The 9,556-nt window shown below is 41.2% G+C and overlaps 1 long non-coding RNA gene across 1 annotated transcript; it reads left to right on the top strand.

The window, feature by feature from the left end:
* The first annotated feature begins 2,198 nt into the window (after window positions 1–2,198).
* LOC125911847 (uncharacterized) lies at window positions 2,199–9,556 on the top strand. The gene is made up of 3 exons (XR_007454483.1): window positions 2,199–2,545; window positions 5,136–5,224; window positions 8,561–9,556. It is a non-coding gene; the product is annotated as an uncharacterized LOC125911847 (long non-coding RNA).

The raw sequence follows: 9,556 nt of genomic DNA, 5'->3' as shown, positions 1-9,556 counted from the left end.
TTTTAGTCTTGTTCTTTATTTGGCACAGAGTTCTTTTAATTTATCCATATCGGTTTGAGTTCCTTCTTGATATTTAGTTCTTACCTCTATGTGAGTTACTCAGAGAGGAAATTAGTAATTGAAAATATTTACATAGCTGTAATTGTGTACCAGGTGCTGTTGTGCACACATTAGTTCATTTAATCCAACAAACCCATGAGGCTTGGGTTAAAACAACACAAATTTATCATCTTACGGTTCTGGAGGTCAGAAATCCAAAATGAGTCTCACTCAGTCAAAATCAGGATGTCAGCAAGGCTGTACTCTTTCTGGAAGCTCTAGGAGAAAATCTCATTCCTTTCTTTTGCCAGCTTCTAGAGCCTCCACACATTCCTTGGCTCCTGGCCTCTTCCTGCATCTTCAAAACGAGCAACACCTGGCTGAGATCTTCTCACATTGTCATCTCTCTAATTCTCTCTCCCCTCTGTTGTGATTTTTGTTAAAGTAACATTTGTTAAGTAGAGCCCTGGTGTGTCAGATGGTTCGTGATGCTTCCACAAAGACCACAAGGGAAAGTAAAATGAGAAGTTTATTATTCACAGGTCCTGGAGGAGGTACATGGCATGCATCAGAGGGGCCACATAAGGAGGTCAAGGTGCAGACAGAGTGGACAGCAGGACCAGGGGCATGCCTTTATTAGGGCCATGAGTGGAGTGCTTTGGGGGTTCTCAGGCTAAGGCTGGATTTGCCAATTCAAACCAAAAAGATCAGGTTTTAGTAAGCTCCGTGGGGGTCTTATCTAAGGGATGCACAGGGGAAAGAGTTGGGAGGCAGGAGAGACTGTTTATCACCAGGGGCACTGGGGAAGTTATATCAGGAACATACACTTACTTGTGATTCTACAGGCTCTTATCTAGTACATGGGCTGTTATCTAGGGCACGTACTTGAGGGAGAGGCTAGTGTGCTTAGCCACACAAAATGGATGCCAAGGCAGCAATGATATGGAATAGTTGAGCCAAACTCTCAATACCTTGCCTCTTCCTTCCACTTTTAATGACACTTATAATTACATTGGACCCATCTGGGTGATCCAGGATAATCTATAATCTTCCCTATTTTCGAGTCAGTTGATAATTTTAATACAATCTATAACCTTAATTGCCCTTTGCCATGTAACCTCATATGGGTTCTGGGGATTGGAACATAGACATCTTTTAGGGTGGGGGACATTATTCTGCCTACCACAGAAAGTATTGTGTAAATATTCATTTTTTTTGGAATTCATGGTATGGAGCTTGGAAGAAACACTTAGGTTGGAAACAGACCAAACAGACCAAACAGACACTTTGGTTCGACTCCATTAGATAACACCTAACAGAGGTATCTCTTTAATTAGAGACAGTAGTTAAAGGTAAGGAAGTCGTGGCTCACAGGGAAAGTGTAGTCTGAATAGAAGAGGACTGAAAATAAAATGGTCTTAAATGAGGGGGTGCCTGGGTGGCTCAGTCGGTTGAGCATCTGACTTCAGCTCAGGTCACGATCTCACAGCTCGTGAGTTCGAGCCCCGCATCGGGCTCTGTGCTGACAGCTCAGAGCCTGGAGCCTGCTTCAGATTCTGTGCCTCCCTCTCTCTCTGCCCCAACCCACTCGCATTCTGTGTCTTTCTCAAAAATAAACATTAAAGGGGCGCCTGGGTGGCGCAGTCGGTTAAGCGTCCGACTTCAGCCAGGTCAGATCTCGCGGTCCGTGAGTTCGAGCCCCGCGTCGGGCTCTGGGCTGATGGCCCGGAGCCTGGAGCCTGTTTCCGATTCTGTGTCTCCCTCTCTCTCTGCCCCTCCCCCGTTCATGCTCTGTCTCTCTCTGTCCCAAAAATGAATAAAAAATGTTGAAAAAAAAAAAAAACATTAAAAAATGGTCTTAAGTGATAACACCTAAGAGGTAGTCCAAGAAAGAGAAGTGCACAAAGGAGACAAGAACAGCCAGGAGGAAAATCGGGAAAATGAATATAGTGGATACCGTTGGTTGCCCACTCAGCAGCTATCCCTCTACATCTTTGCTAAGAGAGCCCTGCTTCTGTCGGATATTCACTCCCCACACACATAGCCATGGGGCTCAGGAAAGACACCCTCAGCCAACAGTACATGGCATTTCTCTGGTGACCGTTACTGTTCCAAACTCTTCCAAAGGGGTACATGTGACCCACATTGGCCCAACAAGATCAAGGACTTTATTTCATGATTGGGAGGAGAGATGTCTCCATTCCTCTGGTTAAGAACCAGGAAGCACGCTGCCCTACTTTCTGCTGGCAGCCACTTTATGATGATGAGAGGGCCAAATCTTAGGATGAAGCTGATGCTGTGGATGCTACAGCAAAAAGCACCTAGATTTCTGGTGATGTTCAGCCACAATATCAACTGCTCTGGAAGCCAGCCCTCAGTTTGCATTTTCTGTTGAGACGGCTTTCTTATCATTTCAACTGGTTTGGATTGAGGTTTCTTGAATCTGCTGCCAAAGGCATCCTAAGTGATGATGAGAACTACCACAGAAACCCAGGAGGGCTACAAGGTCTGGAAAGGTCTGCTTGGCTAAAAGTTATAAAGAAGACAAGATGAGAACTGAAAAGGGTGTTGGATAGCAACAAAGAGGGGGTTGATGACATTAGGGAGAGCACTGTCAGTTGAGTGGGGTGGGGAGAGACCTATTTCAGTGAGCTTGAGTGCACTGGAGATGAGGAAAAGGAAACCAAGGACTTTGATTATGAAGGAAGATGAAGTATTGTTGGAAGACATAAGGGAAAAGGAATACAATTTTTTAAATGTTTAAGATGAGCATGTTTAGTAGAAAGGATGATAATTACATGTACTGATAGCCTATTATGCATTAGGTACTGTACTAAGCATTCCATATGTTCATGTTTTCAGTCTTCATAGCACCTGCGTGGGGTGGATATTAGTATCCCCATTTACATATAAAGTAACTGAGGTCTAGAGAAATTGAGAGTAACTGTCTAAAGAGCACATACCTGGGAATTAGCAGAGGCAAATCTAGGTCTTTTTGGTGTGTGTTGTGGTTTCATAACTATTTGACCATCTGGTCCGCTCTTATCCACACTGACTGTAGGTTTTTGAAAGTGGTGATAGGTGTATAAGTATCTAATGTATATAGAACTTACTTGGTAAATCTTCATCCTCATTACATTTTCTGGACAACTGCACACACATATAGTATACTCCTTTCTGGGACATTTGCTGTTGCTTTGGCCCAGACCTCTTTGTTGAGCCTGGTGTCAACGAGCGTATCCGGAGTTACCATCTCCCTCATGGCAAATTTCCAGATCTCTGTGAGTGCCTGAGGAGCACACCTCTTGAAACCTGTTCCATGGATGATGCACTTGTGAATGTTGATGGTGTATTCTCTGGTCACTCACTCACTGCTGGCAGAATGGCCCTTCTCGTTTGCCCTTCTTTGTGAGAGAGCCACAAAGAGGGAGAAGAGGGCAAGGTATTCCAATTCAGGTTCAGTCTAATGCTGCCCTACCCTTCACCCCTGTGCTGTCCTCCCTAAGAGGTCAGGAGAGAGAAACAGATTGCAGAAGGGGAGATAGTTTGTGAAGTGAAGCCTAATACTCAGAAAATGCATGTAACATAACCTTAGTTTGAGGTAGTTGGCTCTGTTTGGACTGCTCAGAGTTGCCTCTTAGAGTTGCCTCTCCTTTGTTCTCCAGTATTTGTCTTTATAAAGCCTTCAGTTATCCTACAGTTCTTTATATATGAAGCGGGGTGATAACCTGCATTCCCTTTCATTGAAGTGCGGGTTTTTTTCCTTTAATTTTATCCTGGTTGACATGTAAAATACATATAATTTTGGTATTTGCCTAAAATACTGAAGTTTGACAAGGGTGAACCCTTGAACATAACTCCTAGTGCCAGATGTGAAGGAAAGCCTAGATCTATTGGAAATGTTTTTGGGTTCTGGGCAAGTGTCTTATATCATGAAGTACTGAGAGTTCACAGGAGGGAGGGAGGGAGGGAGGGAGGGAGGATGAGGCTGCCAAGGCCAGACTAAGGAGGGCAAAGATCTCTCTGGTTGGCTTTCCTAATAAACTCCCCAGCTGCCATGGGATATGAGTTATAATGGGACATGGGGAGTATGCAGAACTTGGAGGGACTTGTGAAGTGAAGCACTGGGAGATGAGATTGGCTTGCATGGTCTTGCTCAAAATGTACCCTTTGAACCAGGAGATAGCCTGTAGCAGACATTGTGGCTGGTTTCTCCTACGTCCATTCCAACCTAGATGATACGTCTAAGCTAATCATGGTACTCCCATCCTCCTTGCTATTAGGTTTTTTAATATTTTTGTTTTATTTCAGAGAGAGTGTGAGTGAGCAAGCAGGGGAGAAGGACAGAGAGAGAGAGAGAGAATACCAAGCAGGTGCCACACTCAGCACAGAGCCCAACACAGGCCTCAATCCCATGACCCTGGGATCATGACCTGAGCTGAATTTAAGAGTCGGGTGCTCAACCAACTGAGCTACCCAGGCACCCTGCTATTAGGTTTTTAAAAACAGCTTTTATGAGACATCACTGACATATAAAAATTATATATATATTTTTTAAGGTATACAGCCTGATGATTTTATATATATTGTGAAATTATCACCACAATCAGGCTTGTTAACATATCCATCACCTCTACATAGTTACCAATGTGTGTGTGTGTTGAGAAGATTTATAATCTATCATCATAGCAAATTTCAAGTATACAGTAAGTATTGTTAACTATTATCACTGTGCTGTGCATTAGATCTCCAGAGTTTATTCATCTTGCATAGTTGAAACTCTGTACCCTTTGACCAGCATCCCTTTGCTACTAGTTATTACTAGACACGCACAGAATTCTACCAGTCTCAGCTAATAAAACAAGAGCAGGACTTAGAAATGGACAAGAAAGTGTGTAGCCTCATGGCTACTGGCAGCCATCTTGGTGCTATGAGTTTTTATACTAAAGACAGTGGAGCAGAGAGAAAAAAGAACCTAGTCCTCGATGGCATTTTAACTGACTCAGTTGACCAACGCTGGTTTAATACCTGCCCTATCTCTAAATATCCTACGTAAGACAATATATTTTCTTACCATTTAAGCCTATTTGTTTCAGATTTCCTACAACTTGCAGCTGAGCGAGTCCTACCCAATGTACCTGCCACAGGATAGCAAGCATGATGACTGACAACATCCTCTAAGACTGTAAGCCAAACTGGACTCTTTAGGTTACCCTCAGGATGGCCACTCAAAGCCAAGGAAGGGGAATTGGTGGGTTTTTGTGCCAGTTAACAGTATGTGTAAAATAGAAATACACGCATACCTCATTTTATTGTGCTTTGCTTTATTGCACTTTGCAGATACTGCATGTTTTACAAATTATAGTTTTGTGGCAACCCTGCACTGAACAAGTGTATTGGTGCCATTTTGGTAATTCTCACAATATTTAAAACTATTTCGTTATTATTATATTTGTTACAGTGACCTGTGGTCAGTGATGCTTGGTATCACTATTGTAATTATTTTGCGGTGCCATGAATTGTGCCCATATAAGACAGAGAACTTAACTGATAAATGTGCTCTACCAACCCACCCTGCTATCTCTCTCCCTGTCCTCAGGACTCCCTATTCCCTGAGATACAATAATGTTGAAACTAAACCAATTAATATCCCGACATTGGCCTCTAAATGTTTAAGTGAAAAGAAGAGTCACATGTCTTTCACTTAAAATCGAAAGCTAGAAATGACTAAGCTTAATAAGGAAGGCACGTTGAAAGCAAAGACAGGCTGGTCTCTTGCAAGTTAGCCAAGTTGGGAATGGAAAGGAAAAGTTCTTAAATTGAAAGGGCTACTTCAGTGAACATACAAATGATAAGAAAGGCAACAGCCTTGTTGATACGGGGAAAGTTTTAGTGGTCTGGATAGAAGATCAAACCAGCCACAACATTCCCTTAAGTCAAAGCCTAATTCAGAGCAAAGCCTTAACACTCTTCAATTCTATGAAGGCTGAGAGAGGTGCGGAAGCTGCAGGAAAAAAGTTGGAAGCTAGCAGAGTTGGTTCACGAAGTTTAAGGAAAGGAGTAGCATAAAAGGAGCATATATCTCCACAGCATAAAAGTGTAAGGTGAGGCAGCAAGTACTGATGTAGAAGCTGCAGCAAGTTATCCAGAAGATCTGGCTAAGACATGAATGAAGATGGCTACACTAAGCAGATTTTCAACATAAACAAAACAACCTTCTATTGGAAGAAGATGCCACATAGGACTTTCATAGCTAGAGAGAACGCAATGCCTGGCGTCAAAGCTTCAAAGGACAGGCTGATCTCTTAATACAGGGTAATGAAGCTAATGACTTAAATTTGAAGCCAATGCTCATGCACCATTCTGAAAATCTAAGGGCGCTTACTTGGCAAGGATGCAGAGAAAGGGGAACTCCCTTACACTGTTGGTGGGAATGCAAACTGGTGCAGCCACTGTGGAAAACCATATGGAGTTTCCTCAAAAAGTTAAAAATAGAACTAGCCAATGACCCAGCAATTGCACTACTAGGTATTTATCCAAAGGATACAAAAATATAGATTTGAATACATGTACCCTAATGTTTATAGCAGCATTATCAACAATAGCCAAATTGTGGAAAGAGTCCCAATGACCATCAACTGATGAATGGATAAAGAAGATGTGGTATTAGCCATCAAAAAGAATGAAATCTTGTCATTTGCAATGATGTGGATGGAGCTAGAGGGTATTATGCTAAGCAAAATAAGTCAGAGAAAGACAAATACCATATGATTTCACTCATATGTGGAATTTAAGAAACAAAACGAACATAGGAGGAAATAAAAGAGGAAAACCAAAAAACAGACTCTTATCTATAGAGAACAAACTGATGGTTACCAGAGAGGAGGTAGGTGGGAGAATGGGTTAAATAGGTGATGGGATAGGAGGGCACATGTTGTGATGAGCACTGGGTGTTGTATGTAAGTGTTGAATCACTAAAATCTACACCTGAAACTAATGTTACACTGCATGTTAAATAATTGGAATTTGAATTAAAACTTGAAAAAAATAAAGGCCTTTTAAGAATTGTACTAAATCTACTCTATGCTCTATAAATGGAACAATAAAGCCTGAATGACAGCACATCTGTTTACAATACGGCTTGCTGAATATTTTAAGCCTACTATTGAAACCTACTGCTTAGGGAAAAAAAAAATCCTTTCAAAATATTATTGCTCATTGACAATGCGCTGGGTTACCCAAGAGCTCTGATGGAGATGTATAATGAGATTAATGTTGTTTTCATGCCTGCTAACATATCCTTTCTGCAGCCCAAGGATCAAAGAGGAATTTTAAATTTCAAGTCTTATCATATAAGAAATACATTTTTATAAGACTATAGTTGCCATACATAGTGATTCCTCTCTGATGGATCTGGGCAAAGTAAACTGAAAACCTTCTGGAAAGGATTCAGCATTCTAGATGTCATTAAGAACATGTGTGATTCATGAGAAGAGGTAAAAACATCAATATTGACAGGAGTTAGAAGTTGATTCCAACCCACATCCAGGCAGGAACCTCCACCAGCAAAAAAATTTTTGAATGACTTTGAGGGGTTCAAGACTCAGTAGAGGCAGTAATTGCAGATGTGGTGGAAATAGCAAGAGGACTAGAACTAGAAGTGAAGCCTGAAGATGTGACTGCATTGCCACAATCTCATGATAAAACTTGGACACATGAGGAGTTGCTTCTTATGGATGAGCAAAGAAAGTGATATCTTGAGATAGAATCTACTCCTGGTGAAGATGCTGTGAAGATTATTGAAATGATAACCAAGGATTTAGAGTATTACATAAACTTAGTTGACAAAGCAGTGGCAGGGCTTGAGAAGATTGACTTCAGTTTTGAAAGAAGTTCTGCTTTGGGTAAAATGCTATTGAACAGCATTGCATTCTATGGAGAAGTCGTCCATGAAAGGAAGAGTCAACTGATGCAGCAAATTTCATTGTTGTTTTATTTTAAGAAACTGGCACAGCCACCCCAACCTTCACCAACCACAACCCTCATTAGTTAGCAGCCACCAACATCCAGGCAGGAACCTCCACCAGCCAAAAGATTATGATTCACTGAAAGTTCAGATGATGGTTAGCATTTTTTTGACAAGATGTTTTTAAATTAAGGTATGTACTTTAGATTTTTTTAGACATAATGGTCACAAACACTCAATAGACTACAGTATCATGTAAACATAACTTTTTTTTTAACATTTATTAATTTTTGAGACAGAGAGAGAAGAGCATGAACGGGGGAGGGGCAGAGAGAGAGGGAGACACAGAATCGGAAGCAGGCTCCAGGCTCTGAGCCATCAGCCCAGAGCCTGACACGGGGCTCGAACTCACGGACCGCGAGATCGTGACCTGAGCTGAAGTCGGACGCTCAACCGACTGAGCCACCCAGGCGCCCCTAAACATAACTTTTATATGCACCAGAAAGCCAAAAAATTCATTTCACTTGCTTTATTATGATATTTGCTTTATTGCAGTGGTCTGGAACTGAGCCCTCAATTTCTCCAAGGTATGCCTGCATGAAACTGGTTTGAATGGTTAATTTCTGTATTGTGCAGCTGAGGAGGGGAGGTAGGTAAGAAGAGTTTATTTTTCAATTTACATTTTTTATTTATCCTCTTTTTTTTTCCATGGGCATGCATCACTTTTTTATTGTGGTAAAATATTCATAACATACAATTTACCATTTTAACCATTTTTTAAGTTTATTTATTTATTTTGAGAGAGAGACAGCACAAGCAGGGGAGGGACAGAGAGAGAGAAAAAGAGAGAGAGAGAGAGAGAGAGAGAGAGAGAATCCCAAGCAGGCTCCACACCGTCAGCACAGAGCCCAACCAAGGGCTGAAACTCATGAACTGTGAGACCATGATCTGAGCCAAAACCAAAAGTCGGATGCTTAACTGACAGAGCCACCCAGGCACCCCTACCATTTTAACCATTTTTAAGTGTATAGTTCAGTAGCATTTAGTAATTTCATATTGTTGTGATATCATCATCACCATCCATCTCAAGAACTATTTCATTTTCTCAGACTGAAACCCTATACCCATTAAACAATAACTTCTATTCCCCTTCCCTCCAGCCCCTGGCAACTTTCTATCACTTTGTTGTTCTACTTTCTATCACTATGAATTTGACTATTCTAGGTAACACATGTAAGTGGAATTTTACAATATTTGTCCTTTTTGTGACTTATTTCACTTAGCATAATGTCTTCAAGTTCACTGGTATCATAGTACGTATCAATGCTTTGTTCCTTGTTATGGCTAAGTAATATTCCATTGTGTGCATATATCACATTTTGTTTATCCATTCATCCATTAATAGACACTTGGGTTGGGTACACCTTTTGGCTATTGTGAATAATGTTGCTATGAACATTGATGTACAATATCTGTCCAATACTAAAAACTTTTTATTTAAGCCCTATACATGAAGTGGGGAGAAAATCTGGGAAAAAATTAATAAAAAGG

This window comes from Panthera uncia (genome assembly GCF_023721935.1).
Source record: "Panthera uncia isolate 11264 chromosome C1 unlocalized genomic scaffold, Puncia_PCG_1.0 HiC_scaffold_3, whole genome shotgun sequence".
NCBI lineage: Eukaryota > Metazoa > Chordata > Mammalia > Carnivora > Felidae > Panthera > Panthera uncia.
Note: the sequence above shows the minus strand (reverse complement) of the source record. Positions and strands in the feature narration are given on the sequence as shown.